At 49.8% G+C, this 18468-nt stretch overlaps 1 protein-coding gene across 28 annotated transcripts in view; it reads right to left on the reverse strand.

Annotated features, from left to right (window-relative positions):
* Nucleotides 1–18468, reverse strand: part of ZNF488 (zinc finger protein 488) — a 176330-nt gene that overhangs the window by 34820 nt on the left and 123042 nt on the right. For 24 of the 28 annotated variants that reach the window (XM_057734040.1, XM_057734041.1, XM_057734069.1 and 21 more), the window contains one exon: nucleotides 18022–18203. The exons of the other annotated variants lie outside the window; for them this stretch is intronic. The gene's annotated coding sequence lies outside the window, so the exon portion shown is untranslated. The remainder of the gene's footprint in view (nucleotides 1–18021; nucleotides 18204–18468) is intronic. 28 annotated transcript variants of the gene reach the window in all.

Genomic DNA, 18468 nt, shown 5'->3' on the forward strand with positions numbered 1-18468 from the left:
TAGGTACAGCCAGGTAAATGAAGAACAGCGGACCCTGGATGCCCAGCCCTGGGTTCTTCCTGCTGCTGTTGCTGCCACCTCCACTGCTGAGTGCAGGGAACTTCCAGCACAGCGTCCTCAACTGGAGAAATTTCCGCCACCTTGACCTTGACTGGAGAACCATTCACCGCTACCTCAGCCCAGACTGGAGAAGCTTCCACAGGGACACCAGTCATCACAGGAGCAAGGCGAACAAGTTGTATGACTGCGATGGTGTCTTCGACCTCTACTTTGTCTTGGATGCGTGAGTGGCCCTCCCATCTGGCCCCCTGTGCTTCTCAAGGCAGCACTGTCACCAAGGTCACTGATGTCAAGAAGTGGTCCAAGGGGATCCCAGGCTCTGAGAGACGGGAGGCAAGGACAGTCTTGATCAGACCCAAGGACAGACCTCTGTGACCTCCTTGTTCCTGGACAGAAAGAAAGCCCCAGGCATTTATTTCCTGGGAGTCTTACTTTTGGAAAGGAAAAAGGTCACCATAAGGTTTCTCAGTGGCCCTCAGTCTCTCCATCAACTTGGCCTGGATCTGTGACCTGCATGTCCCTCAAACAGTTGGAGGGGCAGGTGATTGCTAGGAGCTGCCTTCTTAGCAGCTATACGAAGCTCACAGTGCATTTTGGGGTTCTCTTCCTCTCTTCTCTTCTTTCTCTTCTCTTCTTTTCTTTTCTTATCCAAATGACCTCTATTTTTACTGGGCCCCAGAGAGATTGCTGTATCATCTATTAGGCATTCTCATAGCGTTATTGCTTAGAAAGTTCGTTACTTTGCTGGTTCTACCTGTTTTGCTGCTTTCTTCGACAAGTTGGAGATCCATGTTACAATTTGTGTGCACTTTCAGAACAGTTTGGTCTGTCTGAGTGTGGCCCTGGGAAACCTGGAGTGTGCATTAAGTACCTTCTGGCCCTCAAAGAAGGAAAAGGAGGGGTGAATCCTCAGGCTGGAGAGATGGCCTTGGTTCCATTTTCAACTCCTCTGAGGGGCTGAAAATAAACTACTTATTAAGTAGTAACAGTGGCATGACTCAATATCATAGAAACATTTTCGGTTTCCAAAGCCCATCACTGCACGTCTGTCATCCTCAAAACAGTCCTGGGAGGTAGAATGGGAAGGTATTTGTATATGCAATCTCTTAGAAAAGGGAAACGGGGCTCCAAGAAGTTGGATGAGGTATGACAGGGGCTGGTGGGGGTGACGGGACTGAATCCTGCTGGTTTCTGCAAATGGGAGGAAGAGCTGAGGGTGTCCAAGAAAGAGCCTTACACACCCATTTCCCAGTCTCAGGTAATCAAGCCTAGAGCACGGCCATGGTGGGCCAGGCAAGGCTTGTCTGAAACCACAGCAAATTCCTCAGTCCTAGGAGAAATAACATTGTCTTTCTGGGAACTGTGCTTACTCAGTCTGGTTGTAGAAATCCTTGCTGCCTTTGAAGCCATCTTGATGAGAATATTTGGAGGATGAAGACAAATTCCCTCCTGATGTCCCCAGCTACTCCTGGGGAGAGGGGGATAATGACCTCTGAGGAGACAGCCCAACTTTGCAGTCAGTCAGACTCCACTCATCAGTCATGTGGCTTCGGGCAAGTCACCTCACCGCTCTCTGCCTCAGTGTCCCCATCTGTACAATGGGATCTTCATACCCACCTCACCAGGTTGTTTTGAGGATGAAGGGAGTCTATATGGTTTGCCCAGCACATGTCAGATGCAGTCGTGGAGGATGAGCATAAGATCAACTTCCAGGGAAGCAGAGTCACACACCCTGGGAACCCCCCAGCACTGCAGAGGCCCCTGATCCAGCCCTGACTCCCTGGCTCACTCTCCCCTCATGTGCCCTTTGTGGGGAGGTGGGGTGCGGGCCAGACATCTCTGCTGGTGGCACTCCCAAGTTTCTCTGGATCTTTCATCCATTAGCGAGCAGTCTTATTCATTCTCTCGTTCCCTTGTTCGTCCACTCACTGAAATAATTACAGGAAAACTTCTATATGTCAGTCACTGTTTTGGGCAGTGGGGACAATGTAGCAAACAAAACCTGAAAAAGTCCTTGTTTTCTTGGAGCTTTCTTATTAGGAGGCAAGAAACAAATCAAAGAGGAACCAGGGTATTCGATGGGGATAAATCCGGACAGGGTTGGGGGGGGATCAGGATAGGAGGATGGGAAGTGCTGGGGGAGGGGCTATTCTAAAGAGTTGCTCAGGAAAGTCTATGCTGACAGACTGGGGTGGTGTCAGGGAGGCTTGGGTGATTTTTGAGCAGAGGAGGTGTGTGTGATTGGATCATGTTTAAAAGGGTCACAGTTGAAGGGCGCAAGAACAGAGCCTTCCAGGAGACCAGTGAGGGGCCTGGTGCAGAGATCCAGGGAGGAGATGATGGTGGTGTGGACCAGAAGGTATGGGTGGCAATGATGAGTAGATAGATTCTGGAGTTACTTTGAAATTAGAGGCTACAGGATTCCACAGAGTGTGGGTGGGGGAAAGCCAGGTGTGTCCCTAGATTGGGGACAGGGGTAGGGAAGGAAAGCAGTTTCATCACCATGTCTTCCTCACAATGTGAATAAATATTATCATCCCTATTCTACAGATGAGGCAAAGAGGCAGCTCAAGGCCTGGAGGTGACCCACAAAAGCCTCCATATAGAATACATGGATCCAGAATTTGAACTCTGGAGTCTTAGTCTTTGCCTTCAACAGTTTGAGTATAGTGTGTCTTGATGTGGATCTTTTTATTTTATTGCATTTGGAGTTAGTTGAGATTCTTGGAATTGTATGATCATGTCTTTCATCTAATTTTGGACATTTTTGGATGTTATTTCCTCAGAAAATGTTTCTTCTTCTTTTTCTCTTTTGCTTCAAGAATTCATACACTATGTATGTTGGTCTGCTTAAGCATGTCCTACAGGTCCCTTGCACTCTGACCACTTTTATTCATTCTTTTTTCTCTATGCTCCTGACACTAAGCAGTAGCAACTGTCCTGTCCTCCACTTTGCTCATTCCTTGCTCTGCCTAGTAAAATTTGTTACCCTAATGGATTTTTCAATCTATTATTGCACTTTTCTGCTTAGCTTTTTAATAATTTATGTTCTTGGTGATATTTGTTTTGCTCATATATCAGTATCCTGATTTTCTCTATTTCTTTGTCTTTATTTTCCTACCTCTGAGCATATTTAAGATGCTTTTAAGTGTTTGTCTAATAAGTCTGATGCCTTGGCTTCTTCAGGAATGGTTTCTGTAATTTTATTTAGTCCCTTTGAATGAACAATGATCCTGTTTCTTTGTATGTTTTGCAATTTTTGTTGTTGTTGTTGAAAATTAGGATTTTTACTACTATAATGTTGTATCTCTAAAAAGCAGAATTCACCACAGCTTACTGGGTTGTATTTGCTTTTATCTGTTAATGTAGACTTGTGCAGAAGTCCATTTATTATGAAACTTTCCCAAACTGCTTTTGCAAAGAATATCCCTTGTTGTGTGTAATCACTGGAGTTTCTGTTCCTTTCAGTGTTATTCACTGAATGCATTGACAGAGATTTTCCAAATGCCAAGATCTGAAATAAACATAAAACCATGACAAAACCGTAAAAAGACGCAGGGGTGGCAGGGAGAGGCCACCTCTTCCATTCTTTGCAGAATGTTTCTTTGCTGGGACACTCCTTTAGCACTTAGCTAGATTACCACTGAGCCTAGGGATCAGCCTAAGGTGAAAGCTTAAGGTCTTCTCAAGACTTTCCTGAGCACTCTCTTGACCTGGACATATGTGTCTGTTTCTAAATTCACCTATGCCCACAGCTGATTTTAAACATCCTAATTGACTCCAGCCAGATAAGGAGAGTTTAACACAATAATTGGTAAGTAAGGTTGACACTGCTCCCTCTGGATCAAGGACAACATGGGACTAGGCTAGTGATCAAGACCGAAACTGCCACCATGCCAGAGAAGGTGTGGGAGAAATGTGATGAAACATGCAACCAAACTCTCCTACCATTTTGAAAATAGCTATTTCTTGATTACACATTTGCTTTACTGTTGTAATCTTTTTTCGTTTCCTAGAGCTCCTACAAAGTTGGGGCTGACAGCTTATGGTTGTTTGTTCAATGTCTCCATGGGAAACAAGGGCTTGGATTTTCAGAATCTGCCATTTTGGTGACATTCTTCATGCTACAAGTTTTTGTCTGCAATTTTATTTTCACATTTAGGAGAAACTGCTTGAACATAAATTTTACAACAAACACTATTACTGTTCACAACAAACATCTTGAGGCTCCTGACCGTTTCCTCCCCACTTTTGATCCCACTTCCCAGAGGCAGCCACTTAACAAATCTTCCAGATTTTTCTTCTGATAATATGACCATGTTTCTAATGCTGTGCTTGTACTAACTGCTGTTTCCTGCTTTTTGAGGTTTATACATTCTCTATTGAGTTCTTATTAGGGGGGGAAGAAAATTAAGCTTTCTCATAGGTCAGCTCCCCTACATGACCCTACCAGAGCCACTTCCAATGTCGCAGCATAGCTATCTCACTAGGATGTTTTGGCCTCAAGCTTTAATATCAGAGATGTCCTCAAATTGCTGGTGATCCTTGTCTCTCCATTCTCATTTAAGAGCGGGGCACTAAATCATGTTTGAAGCTCTGTGTGCCAGAAGCCCATGTGGTTGCTCTGTTCCAAACGGTCTCCTTCCTAGGGACCTGAAGGTCCCTGCAGTATTTTCCACTGCCATAAGCTCTTGTGTTCTTCTGTGTTCTAGAATCTAGACCATCATTCAAAATAATCACACACTGAAACCTTTTCCAGAGGAGGTGGGTGGGTTGAAGCCTTTTGTTTCCTTTATATCTTCTTTGGGAGATCATCTTCACTATGTGAGAACACAGAGGAGAGAAGTAATGAGAAGGAAAGTGGAATGTGGTATGGATACTTAGGAAAGGAATTGCTTGCACTTAAATATAGGAGCTCCCAAGAAAAAGTCTGTATTGTGGTTGGGTTGACAGCATCTCATGCTTTGCCACCCACACTTGTCACACACAGCATTGTCTCCCAGATCTGCCAAGTTCAGAGGGTAAATCATGGGGTTTGCAGCTAGTTCTGGGTTCAGATCCATGGAAATTTTGGCAAATTCCTTGACCTTTGAGAGCCTCAGTTTTCTCATCTGTAAAATGGAAATGGTGATGTCATAGAACAGTTTTGGAATTGGAAATCAGGCATGTAATATGTCTGGTATACACATACTCCACGAATGATAACCATAGTATTGCTAGAGTTATAAATCCTTAGTCTACTTGCTATCTTTTGACAGTTTTAAATAGAGCAAGAGAAGTCAGAAGAAATGGCAGAGAGAAGGATGCTGTTGGGTATATGGGAACCACACATATACATATGACATTCAGGATGTTTATGGGCATGGTGGCCACTGGAGGTGAAAGGAAGGAACTCCTGGTGGGTTCCTCAGACTCACAATCCATATCAAAGACATGAGCCAACATTCACTGGGAAAAAGCCCAAGACAGGGCACCGGCCTCAGTTCCACCCCTACCGTGTGCAGAACCTTGACAGAACACGTAGCCAGTGAGACCCACATTTGCCCTCCATAACCTGGACTAGTGCAGACCTGCAGAGGTGTGGGATTGCAAGGACCTTTGAGCCCTGACCAATAGGGCACATGGAAGTTCTTCCATCTAGACAGAAGGGGTCATGAGGCCCCAGCCCCCTTCAGCCTCCTCATTCTCCATTCAGGTACTAAAGTCAGAGCCAACGGCAGTGAGAAACTGAAAGTAGGGATAGGAAGGTCCCACAGCTTTCCCTGCTGGTGGGATATGATGATGCCAGGACAGCGGTGTCGCAGGCCTAGTTCTGCCCCTCCGCATGAGTGTTCCCAGAAAAGGCCTTCAGTGTCCAGAGTGGCTCAGCTTTGCAGGCTGATAAGAAAGTAGTGAAATAAAATAGTCCGAATAGCGTTCTTGTTGCGTCAAAACTGGGGGACCAGGACAGCAAACATATTAGAATTGCTTAGGCTTCTCCAATCACTGTATCCTCCCTTATTCTTTGTGTATCAGCCATCCTGGTTTGCCACCCAAAGTCCCTTATCCCCAAGCACACAAGTCAGGTTAGTCACCCTCCCCACCACTCACACTGGTGAAAGTTACCACCAGGGTGACCCACTGAGCTTGCTGAGGGAGTGTGGCAGCCTTCAGCTACATGCAGTAGGGAAGAGTTGCTAAAGGGTCTGCTGGAAACTGGGGAGACAGAAAATCTGCCCACCAGAAGGAGGTGCCTCATCCCTCTTAATCAAGTCTTCTTTGTTTTCAGGTCGCAGAGCGTACACAGCTCCTGGAAAGACATTTGTGATTTAGTGGAAAAACTACTGAAGAGGTTTACAAAGTATGGCTGGTGTTTTCCTCTGACAGGCAGAGTACACAGCTCTTTGCAATCGGTGGGCATGGGAGTCCCTTGGGTCAGGAGCAGAGAGCCCAGGGCAGTGTTCTGAAGCAGAAAGAATCACCAATCACACTGGTTTTATTGGGCCCTGACATCCTTCTTGGGTGCTGCCTGGGAGTCAGGTCACAATGTAGGGGACACAGTCTGTCCTTGAGGACCTCACAGATTAGGAAACAGGCAAATCAGTAACTTAAAACCAAACACCGGGTTAAAGGGTGCCAAGGACAAAAAGAAAAGAGCAGAGGAGTAACCTGCAACTTTAAGGAAAAAGCAAGTTCTTAGAAAATTTATTTTAAAAAAAGGCAAGCATGGCTTCCTAGAGACTGCATAATTTTGAACTAGATCTTGAAGGATGAGGAAAGGCAGGGTAACAGAAACCATCAAGGAGACTTCTTCTGCAGTGAGTGGTCTGTTTGGCTGGAAAGAGGGGTTAACCCAAGGGAGGGCTGGGAGATGAGGCTGAGCAGGACAGCATGGGACCAAGTCCATGGGGCTCATAATGCCAGGCTTATGATTTCCTGCTGTGAGCAATAGGGAGCTGTAGATGATTCTAGGGCAGGGGTCTGACATGATCAAGGTTGTGCTCCAGGAGAAAAGTCTGATAATTATGGATTAAATGAGGTGGAACATGAACCAGGAGAAGTGGGGAACCCAGCAGGGACCTATCGTACCAATTTAGCTAAAAGATAATGAGAGTCAATGGACCAGAAGACAGTGGGGGAAAGAGGGAAGGATGTGTATGAATGGCTGATGAGAGGTAGAACAAGTTCCCTGAGATAAGAGACAGGTGGGGAAGTCAGGAGAGGAGGGAAGTGTGGGAAGGTCCAAAGAATTTTACATTAGAAGAGAGGCCAGTGGAGAGGCCTTCATGCAGGAGTGCATAAGTGTCCACCTTCTTGTGCGTGCAGGGAGCGTGTGCAGTTGCCTCTGTGTGTGTGTGTGTGTGTGTGTGTGTGTGTTTGTGTGTGTGTATGAGAGAGAGAGATGGGGGTGCGTACTTTGGGGGTGTTGGGAGTATAGAAATGGACCAGAATGCCATCCTAGCACCCACTTTCAGCAAGATCACGCATCTTACAGGCCTCCAAATCCTTCACAAAAGTAATGGAACTTCCAAGATTTGAGCAATGCACACCAAAGCAAAAGAGTTGGGGTGGAAGGAGGGAAGTTGACATGCACCCCTCCCTGGCTGCTCATTGGTATTCATTTTGACCAGTGTGCATGGCTTCTTATGAGCCCGTGCTTCCTCCCCAGCCCTAAGCTGCGGATTTCCCTCATCACCTACTCCTCATACGGCAACGTGGTCCTGAAGCTCACCTCAGACAGGTAAGTGCCATTTTAAACCCCCAAGGTAGGCCTGGTGGACAGGGTCACAGAGAGACACAGGGAACTAACAGTTTCCACTGGGTGCAGGCTGAGCCGTCCGGGGCTCCCTTCAGTGCCCACGCTGGCCCCCAGCCCCGGCTCCCACTGCCCCCTGGCTGCGCTGGCACTGGCAGAGCCCTGTGCTGCTGGACCATCTCCGCCCCCTCTCCGCCCTGCCCTCCACCTGTCCTGCGTGCTCTCAGCACTCTTCCCTTTTCTCAGAACTGGCTGGCTGTGAGGACGCCTGGGACCTGGTGGAGCAGATGCGGGGGCCCTTTGTGAACACTGGCCTGTGTCGGGCACCTGCTCTGGGTGTGACTCTCTGCTCTGGGCCAGTGGGGGCAGAGGGGAGGCAGAGAGAACCAGGAGGCAGGGGTGGGCAGTGTTGAAGTGCTGGAGCTTCAGTGGAGGGGAGCTTGGTCCCTTGGTGGGTCTGAGACAAGGGAGCCCCTGAGTGTGGTTCCAAACACGGGGCTGGGCTAGGGTGCAGGAGGGAAGCCTGACACACTAGCATTCTAGGTGGGCCATCAGATGAGCCCAGCGGTGCGCCCAAACTCCTGGAGGTGGGAAGATGAGGAGCTCCTGAGCAGCCGGGAGGCGAAGATGCTCATGATGTAAATGACTGGCACCCAGTTCAGTCGGTGAAATACCAAAGAGAGGTTGAGGATATTTAGAACTGAGTGGGTCCAGAATTTGTGACAGAGTCACTGTTCAGGACCTTGGAGAGAAGCCAGGAGCCGCAGCTAACCAGGAACAGCAAGGCTCAGGGGAGGGAGTGTGGTGGTGCCAGGGCCTGGAGACATCACTCCCCATGCCTGGCTCCCAGGCGAAGCAGGGGCTGGCTGCTCAATGAGTTAGGGGAAGGCATGGTTTTGTGCATACTTTAGTTGGGAAGAAAGACACCAGAGTGGGTTTAAAGTGGGAGAAAGAAAGTCCATGGGGAGGGATACTGGCATGTGGCAGAGAGAGGCAGTGGGGGCTGGACATGCACCTCTGGGGGAGAAGCTACCCATGGGGGAGAGGAGGACCACTGCCTCCTCCAAGGCAGGAGGCTCAGGCCCAGACCAAGAGAGGTTTGGTGAGGCTCTTGGAGGGCCTCACTGGTCCTGTCTGGAAAGTGAAGGAAAAGAAGTCTTCCATGGTAGAGGGTTCAGGAGAGGGAGTTAGGCTCAAGGGAGAGGAAAAGATGTGAAATCCTCTGTGCGTGTGTGTGTGTGTGTGTGCACGTGTGTGTGTGTGTGTGTGTGTGTGTGTGTGTGTGTCGGGATAGGGGGATGGATATATACCCAGGAAGATAGCCCCAAATCAACCATGGCCCTAATGCTTCCAGCTCAGGAGGAGCCCGCAGAATCTTGCTGAGAGCAAGGCTCAGCCCAGAATTGGGAATTCCCAAAAGTGTTTCCCTGCCTAGAAGTGTAGGAAAGTGTGGCAAAGGGCTGGGGTGGGTCCTGGTGTGCAGGGTGGGTCCAGCAGTGGCCAATGGAGCCTGATTAGAGGTGTGACTCTGGTTGGTCTGCAGAGACTGTGGGGCCAGGACTGGGACCAGGGATGGTGCTTTCTGAGCCCTGCCACTAGGGGGAGCAGGCTGAGGCTGGCACAGTCCACACAGGGCTTGCTCTGGGTGCTGGAGAAGCCAGACAGCACAGGGCTAGGACACCCCAGGGGTGATGGCGGGGGATGGGTAAGAACTGGGAAGAGGTGGAAGGTGCCCTTATGGTGTGAGAGGGGTATTTGAAGAGCAGGAAGGATTGCTGAGGGTGCTAGGAGCCTGGTGTCCCCGTATGAGAAGAGCTGGCAGGGCAGCACTAGGGAGAGCCACTCAGGTGAGAACTTTGCCTGGTGACATGTGTCCTGGGCAGGAGGCTGGGGAGGGCTGAGAGTTCCAGCATATTTCAAGGTGCAAACGACAAAACTGAAATCTTCTGAAAGGTGCCAAGACGTGTGTTTGTGCTAGACTAGGCAAAGCCTGCTTTGGCCTGCCCTGAGCCTTGGTCCCAGGTCTCCTCTCCTCCTGGGCTGGGTTGAACAGGTCTGGGGTTCTCAGATCTCACCGCACATGAACGTCTCTTCTGCCCACAGTGAGAAGCCAGCCCTCAGGGTCCAAGCTCTCCTTAGACTTGCTGTGACAGCTCAGCCCATCACACTGGATTAGCCTGAACTTAAGCCCCACCCCTGCTGTGTCCCAGGCCCAACCCCTGCTATCTGCTTTAACAGAGGCCACAGCCCATCCCCGTGGCAGCCTGGGGTCGGTGCTCTTCCGCCCACATGGGCAATCCTCAGGCCTCTTTTTCAGTTTATGGTCTATTTCTTCAGGAGAACATGAAGCCCAGGAGCCCTAGACTCTAATGGAGTATCTTGGCTACTTCCTTTAGCACTGATTCAGAGGGGAAAGTGGCTTGGAGGTACCAAGTCCACCTCAGGGGTCTGTGGCAGGGGAGGAGGGGACAGGGCAGGGGTACCAGCAGAGTGACTTTTCCAAACTCAGCCTTGCCTGTTGGAGGATAACGTGCCTTTACCAGGGACCCCTCAGGGCCCAGCAGTACCATCAGTCACCCTGGGGGTGCCAGATTCACAGGTGCACATCTGTGGTGCACATCACAGGTGCTCCCCCTTCACCACAGACGGTCAAGGTTGAGTCCCCTGAGGTCTGCATGCCTGAGACAGGGATGAACGCATTGAAAGCCAGGCCTTACCCACAAGACCAGCAAAGCAGCATCCTCCACACTCACCGACTGAGGGACAGAGAAGCGTTAGGTTTAGTCCTGTCAGTATCAAAGACACAGGCAAAAGGGTCATGACAGGATGACTTACGTCCTCTCTGGTCCAGGCAGGTCTCCACAGGGCAGAATGGAGCCAGGGCAACTGGGGCTCTTTTATAGCACTCAACCCTCATTCCTCCTCAACGCTCTTTTCTGATTTGTTTTCAGAAATGAACTAAAACAAGGTCTTAAAAGGCTTCGGGGGGTAGTGCCCGCAGGACCCAGAAACATGCACACAGGATTGAGAAAGGTATAGACTCTACAGTTGTGAGAGTTTATTCTGCTTTGTCAAGTTCTTAAAGAATTGTTGGGTCATCTCAGTGCCCTCCCCCAACTTTCCTTCATTTTGTTGCAGGCGAGTGAGCAGATTTCGAGAGTTTACTACAATAGTAAGTTGTGTGCTTGTGTCACTGTGCTCAGGTGGGACAGGGCAGGCCCAGGCCTAACGAGGGCTGGTGCAGACCCACTGCAGCCAACTCCTAGCACTGACCCTGGGAGCGAGTTCCTTGCCCTCCCTGTGCTGTAGGTTCCTCCTCTGCACAGCGAGGATGAAAACCACCCCCAGGGATGTCTCCGAGAACCACACGGGATCATGGGTTACATCCCTGGTTCTTGCTAGATATCAAGTACTTGACCTACGGTTGGGCTGCATGAAAAGGAGAAGAGAAATTCCAGGGCCTGCGAGCAGATGGGGTTCCGTTTAGGGAACAGAGACCTTGGTGTCCCCCTGGCTGCCCACACTCTGTCCACCACCGTTCTGGCTCTGCCTCCTTCCCTCCAGCCTCTTCCCTCTGGTTGACTCTCGTCCTGTGACTGTGCCTCCAACAGTGGAAAAGGCTGTGCTCGGCCCAGACCTTCTGCATCTAGACTGTCGGGTGGCAGCCCTTGTCAGGAAACATGCGTGGGCTGCTGGGCGAAGGCGGGAGTTGAGCAGGGCCACTGCCCAAGCACCTTGACTGTCATTCTGGTGGCTCCTCCCTGTGCTCCCCTGAGAGGCTTGTCCTCGTCCAGTGAAGTAGCTGAGCTGCCTTTCAGGGCAAAGGCTGTGCTGTCTGCCCGTAGTGAGGGTCCACTAGGAAGAGCTCTGATCCGGTCTCAGGCTCCTTATCTGTCCAGTGGGTCTTGGGTTGAGGTCCCTTCCCCCTTCAGGTGCTCTAGGTGGTGGGTACCCAGGTCAGGGTGGCCTCTCCCCAGGAGGAGGAGGTGTGGGAGCAGTGCTGCGGGCCTGGCAGCCTGAGGCAGGTCACTCCAGGTGCCTTGCCGACCAGGACACTCTCTGCTTCTTCTGCAGACAGGAAAGCTGCCAGCCTAGTTTACGCTGTGACCGCTGGACCACTGCTGCCATCGACATTACGGGACGCTAAGAATGAAGTGAGTCCAGTCCATCATTACCAGCTTTGTGCACCATGCATTTGTGTATTTTATACCCAAAGTCTTTTCCCTGTTAGGCCAGCAGGCTTCGGAATATGAAGACGAAGGTTTACTGCCTGGGTGTAAAAGACTATCAGAGAGACCAGGTAATTCAGAACAGGTAACCAGGTGCCACTCTTGAGCCCAGCTGGGGAAAGCTTTCAGAGACAGCTGTCCCAGGGTCACCCAGAGGATGGCCCTCTACCCACCCCACGTGTTTGGACAACAGGTAGCCACGGCAGATGGATAGCAAGTGTTGTGAAAACCTACACACCAGAGGTGCGGGTGGAGGCGCTTCCCACTCCCTAAGGGTGGGCTGCTGGCCAACGCCAGGCTGTGGCCCTTGGGGTCCAACGTGGCAGGAGGCAAGAGCCTGTCTCCTGGAATGGGACCTTCTGTGTCCTCAACCCCTGACTGTTTACCAAGCCATCGTCTCTCCCTTGTAGCTGAATCAAATTGTAGCAGGAAAGACTCACATGTATGATGTGCCCAAATCCAGTGACCAGGAAGGCTTTATTATATCGGTGAGTGTGGGCTAAATGTGAGTGGGAGTGTGGGGTGGCTTCTCACCACTCTCACACCTGTCACTCGCTCTGACCCTGCCACCCATCCCTCTGTTCCAGCTCGTGGGAAATTCCTGTAAGGAAGTTGTGGGTGGGGACACATTCTATGCCTGCGTAGGAGGTACGTGCTCGGGTCACTGTTCTAGACTGAACGGCATTTGTGTGTGTGATGTGAATGTGCCTGAGTGTGTCTGTTTGAGTGTAGTATGTGTGTCTTTGGTATAACTGTGAAGTGTGTGTGTGTGTGTGTGTGTGTGTGTGTGGTGTCTGTGTGTGTGCTGTGTGTGTGCATGGGGTGTTTTTACAGAAATACATCGGGTATGTTGTGCATTGAGTATATAAGGAAGTGTGTGTTTGTGTGAGGTGTGTCTGCCATGGACTGTGGTTTGGATATTGTGTGTAATTACCTTTTCTTCCTGTTTTATTGAGATATACTTGACATACAGCTCTGTATAACTTGAAGGTATACCACAAAATGACTTGATGTATATATGTTAGGAAATAATTAGCCCAGTAAGTTTAGTGTAATTACCTTTTTAAAACTCAAAACCAAAAGTTTTATTTAGACATAGGAAAAATAAAGCACAGAATGCCTCATCCTGTTAAAAAAAAAAAGAAAAGATATTTTTAAACCCTGAACAGAACACTAGCAAGTGAAATCCAACAATCTATAAAAAGGACAACACGTGAAGACTAATTAAGCATCACCTCAGAAATTCAAGTCTGTATTTAAAATATCAAGGCTTCCCTGATGGCGCAGTGGTTGAGAATCCTCCTGCCAATGCAGGGAACACTGGTTCGAGCCCTGGTCCAGAAAGATCCCACATGCTGCAGAGCAACTAAGCCCGTGCACCACAACTACTGAGCCTGTGCTCTAGAGCCCATGAGCCACAACTATTGAAGCCCATGTGCCTAGAGCCTGTGCTCTGCAACAAAAGAAGCCACCACAATGAGAAGCCCAAGCACCACAATGAAGAGTAGCCCCCACTCTCTGCAACTAGAGAAAGCCCATGTGCAGCAACGAAGACCCAACACAGTAAATAAATAAATAAATAAATAAATAAATAAATAAATAAATAAGAATAAAATATCAGTGTAAGTTACCACATTAGCAAAATGGAGAAGGAAAACATGATGTTTTCAATGGATGAAGAAAAGAATTGGACAAAGTTCAAGTCCAGCATCATAAGAGGAAAACAGCTTGGCAAAGGCATCCACACAAATTCTCACAGCCAGCACTACACCCAATGCTTCAATGGGGTCTGCCTTCCCATGAGATCTGGAACTTGACAAGGATGTCCTCTCTCCCCCAGGAGGGTCCCTGTGTCAGTGTGGGGAGGATCCCTTGCAGATGATTTTCTCATAGACGCCCTCTCTCTCTCAGTGAGCGCTGTCTGTGCCGGCTCGCGCGTCCACATCACTGGGATTTGTGGAGCTGGGGTGGGTGGACAAGCACACCTCCCACTGGTAACAGCACCCAGCTGGATGCAGCTGCACGCAGACCCAGGGAGCTGGTCCTGGCCGCTCTGCTCTGAACGGCAAGGCTACAGTGCAATAGGCCGAGAGGTCAGACACGGCAGCCTTCATATCTGAGCTCTGCTGCCCACGGGCACAAAACCAGGGCAAAATGCTGAGTACCTGTCAACTCCCCTTTTGTCACAAAGGAGTAAAAACAACACCCACTATCAGCTCTGCAGTAAGACATAGATGCAGTGGAGTTCACAGTGACTGGCGCAGGATCTAGAAGCCGCTGGCTCTCGACTTCTATCCCTGACCCCTGGCACTACCCCCACCCCCATGCTGAGCCCAGGTTGGGGAGGGAAGTGGTTAAAGAACATCCAGGATGAAGGCATCTCCAGCTGAGCCTACTGTGGGTAGCAGCTGTCTGAACTCCTGAATCTGACCCTGTGACCTGCCGTGTGAGGTATGGACGTGGGCCAGAGACCCCACACACATGCTGGGTCTTTTCCTGCTTCTCTGGTGTCACGTGCCAGCTGTGCAGCAGCCTGACAGCTTCGATTCTCTGCCTGTGTCCCTGGGACACACACAGGCCTGTCACACCGCAGGGGAGGATGCCCGTTGTCATTCATGCCCTGTGGTGGCCCAGCTGAGGTGACGGGTGCCCACTGCACACCCTGCACGCATGGCCCAGCAGTGCTGCTCGGACCTTTACAGCGGCTGTCAGCCTGTCACCGGCTGCCACACGGCATGACCATCACCTGGAGCGCAAGCTCAAGGCAGGAACCTAGACCCCAAATAAAGCAAAAGAAGCTGCTCATCAGGCTGTCCTTCTGAAGCAGTCAGTGCAGTGGGCGGGTGTGAGGAAGCCGGGAGGGGTGAGCGTGAGGCACGTGGCCTCTTCAGCCCCTCGGGCTCCCTCCAGGCCTAGGCAGAGGCCTCCGCTGGCCTCCCTGCCTCCAGGCCTGGGCCCCAGCCCATCCTCTGCACAGGGCCCGAGGGGCAGAGAAGGCCACTTCCCTCCCTGACCCTGACCACGGAGGCTGAGGCCCCCAAGCCAGACAACCGGGCCCTCCAAGGTCCAGCCTATGCTTCAAGCCCATCTGCTTCAAGTCCTTCCTCAGCTTTGCAGGATCCAGCCTACCATCCTGTTAGGCCTTATTCTCAAGGTACCTCAATCCCAAAGCCTTTCCTGGTCAGTTGGCCCCTCTGGCTTCCCACAGTTCTTGATCTTTTCTTGTCATTAGTCACTTGTCACACAATTTGTACCATGACTTCTGCTTCACTGTGTCCATGGCTTTATTTTTAAATTTTTATCATTTACTCATTTTTTTCTCCTAACTTTTATTATGGAAATTTTCAAAACTCCAACAAAGTGGAAACAATTATACAATGGACACCCCTCTCTCCACTACCTGGATTTGCAATTTATATCTGACAGCATTTCTCTTATCATTTATCATCGGGCTACCTCATCTCCAAACCCTTCATTGTGCATATCTTTACCTGGGGAACAAGTTTTGGTAAGATTTCTCTTTTTGAAATGCAACAAATTTAAGTGCATCATTTGACGAGTTCTGACAAATGCACACAACACTCGTGTAACCCCAAACTCCGTGAAGACTCACAATGTTACATTTGCCCCCAGAAAGTCCCCTCAGCTCCCTTCCGAGATAATCCCTGCCCCTGCCCCCTGGAGGCAGGCTGCTCCCTGATTTCTTCCTCCACAGGCTGGTTTGCTGCTTTAGATCCTCTCCCCAGGGACTCACAGGGGATGAGCGTGGGGTCTGTCATGGGACACACAGCGCCGAGGTTTGGGGATTCATCCCTCCTGTGTGTTGCTGGGTTTGCTCAGGGCTTTGACCCCAGAGGCAGGCTGGAGGCAGCGCCTGGTCACTCTTTTTCCTGTATGTGACCAGGCCGGTGTGAGTGTCTGCAAGAAGCCCAGCAGGTGGGGCCCAGCAGTGGTGGCCATAGTGGGACACAGTGCAGGGCAGGGCTTCCCTCTGAGGTCCGGCGTCCAGCTCTGCGCCATGGCCGGAGACCCTCTGTGGGGGTGGGTGGGGCAGGCTGTGTGGGGCAGGAGGACCTGCAGCATGAAGGCAGGACACCCGGGGTAGACAGGGACACCCCTGCAACCAGCCTGGGTAGAGGCTGTCCCTCCACCATGATATGGTCCCCCCTTGTCCCATCCTACTCTCTCCAGAGATGGCAACCCCAAGAGTTCAGCTTTTATCTGTAAATCCCTACCTAAGTATACTTTACAAGGACACTTTTACATGAATGGGATCATGCAGTACATACTATTTTCCAGATTTCTGCACAGTATTCCATTGCATGGAACAATTTATTTCATTAGTCTCCAGTGTTCAATATGCAGATTGTTCCTAATAAGGCTATACTACAAGTCACATTGTAGGGACTGTCTTGATGCTTACTCCTCTTGGGTCAGAATATCCCTGGGTCAAGACCAGAAGTAGAACTGCTGCCTTAAGGGGACACCCTGGTCACAGTTGGGCAGTGTTCATTCTCTCTCAAAGTGGCTGTCCCAAGCAGCATGTGGTGCTTCCAGACCCACCCTCCCCAGGGCAGGTCGCATCCACTAATAAGGTCCCATTTGTTTATTTTTGGTTTTGTTTCCCTTCCTCTAGGAGACAAATCAAAAAAAAAAAAAAAAAATACTGCTACAACTTATGACAAAGAGTGCTCTGCCTTTTTTCCTTTCTAGTAGTATTATGGCTTTCAGACTTATATTTAGTTCTTTCATCCATAACGAGCGTATTTTTGTACACAGTGTGAGAAAATGTTCTAATTTCATCTTTTACATGTAGCTGTCCAGTTTTGCCTGCTCCACTTATTGAAAAGATTGTACTTTCCCCATTGTATATTCTTGTCTTTTGTGTCACAGTTCAATTGACCATATGTGTGTGGGTTTACTTTGGGGCTCCCTATATCTATGTGTTTGTTTCTGTGTTAGTACCATACTGTTTTGGTTACTGTAGCTTTGGAGTATAGTCTGAAAATAAGAATAATACCTACAGCTCTGTTCTTTCTCAAGAAATTTTTGGCTATTTGGTGTCAAGAGAGTATGTAGACTTTTAATTTTTTGAAGACACTTGAAAACCTAACAAACTATGCCATCAGGCCAGCTTCAGCCCACAGGCCAAGAATCTATTTTCTGCAAGCAGAGAAATTACAAACTTTGCCTTGATCTGATGGGAACTGCAGGAAGACCTGAAGCATGAGGAATCAGACTGCCAGGTCTAAGGCTGTGCTGGCATTTCTGAGGAATGTTCCTCAAGTTAATTGACCTTGGGCAAATCAAACATCTGGCACTGGAATTAGCCAGCCTGGGGAAGGAGGCAGAGGTGGAGGCTAATGACCTTGGACTTGCAGCAGGAGGACTTGCATGCTATCCTGGGAACAGGCCCAATAACTGCCTTCTGGATCCCCTGGTGTCTGCTTCAGGGACCAGAAATCCCCAGCAGCCTGGTGAGAGGCTCTGATCCAGAACTACATCTTAGCATATCAGTGTCTCCCACCCTGGCAAAAGGAAGTGCTTGGTGAATCCCTGGGGGTGTTGTGTGAGGCACATGAAGGGTCAAAAAGAGGGGTGGGGAGAGCAGGCATTGCAGACTTCAGAACCACAGCTAAGCTAGGATTTTACCTTCCATGGTGGATTCTCCTGTGCAGGGTCCTCAACTCCTTGCTTGCCTCACCAGGTCCTGGCCTTGCTCCTGGAGTCTCCAGCCTAACATAGCCACATAGAAACTCAGGGAGGAGGAATAGACCCCTAAGTGTCAGAAAGTCCCACAAGCACCCAGGCTTGCATGCTCAGTTGAGACAAGAGTCAGGACTGTCTTCAGCTTGTGTTATTTTGGTTCCCCTGTCATTTATGTAAGGGAGGGTCTGGTGGAGAGCACTGCCTGCCCCTCTTAGGGAAGGCCTTGGGACATCTGGGTCAGAAACCCATGGCTGGATTTCGCTCTGTGGAGGAGACAACATTGGGTACCTTTAATGAGCTTGATGAGTCAGAGGCGGTGGTGAGAGGCCCCCCGAGTGCTCAAAGCCCAGTCCCACTGCCTCAGGGTGGACCTTCAGTGACAATAGGTGAGACCAGGAGGCAAATAGATGTTGATTCAGATACAACTGCTTCCTCAGAGGAGTCCCCTAGGAATTCAGTCATGGGGTGGCCTGCAAAAATTGTGAGATAAGAGGGAAGTCAGCACTCAGCCACTCTAACACAGACCTTTGGATGTTGTCCTTGTAGAATCCTACCAACTTGGGTTTTTTGCATATGGCCTAAGTCTACACAGAATGAAAGAATATGCTTGCAGATATCAGCTGGACAAAACCAAAGTCTTCAGTAAGTACCCACCTTGGTGCCTCTAAGTGACAAACTTCCCACACCACGCTACATTCCCTCAGCCAACCAAGCCTTCAGATCCCTTCCCAACCA

The sequence above is a fragment of the Hippopotamus amphibius genome, chromosome 5 (assembly GCF_030028045.1).
Source record: "Hippopotamus amphibius kiboko isolate mHipAmp2 chromosome 5, mHipAmp2.hap2, whole genome shotgun sequence".
Lineage (NCBI taxonomy): Eukaryota > Metazoa > Chordata > Mammalia > Artiodactyla > Hippopotamidae > Hippopotamus > Hippopotamus amphibius.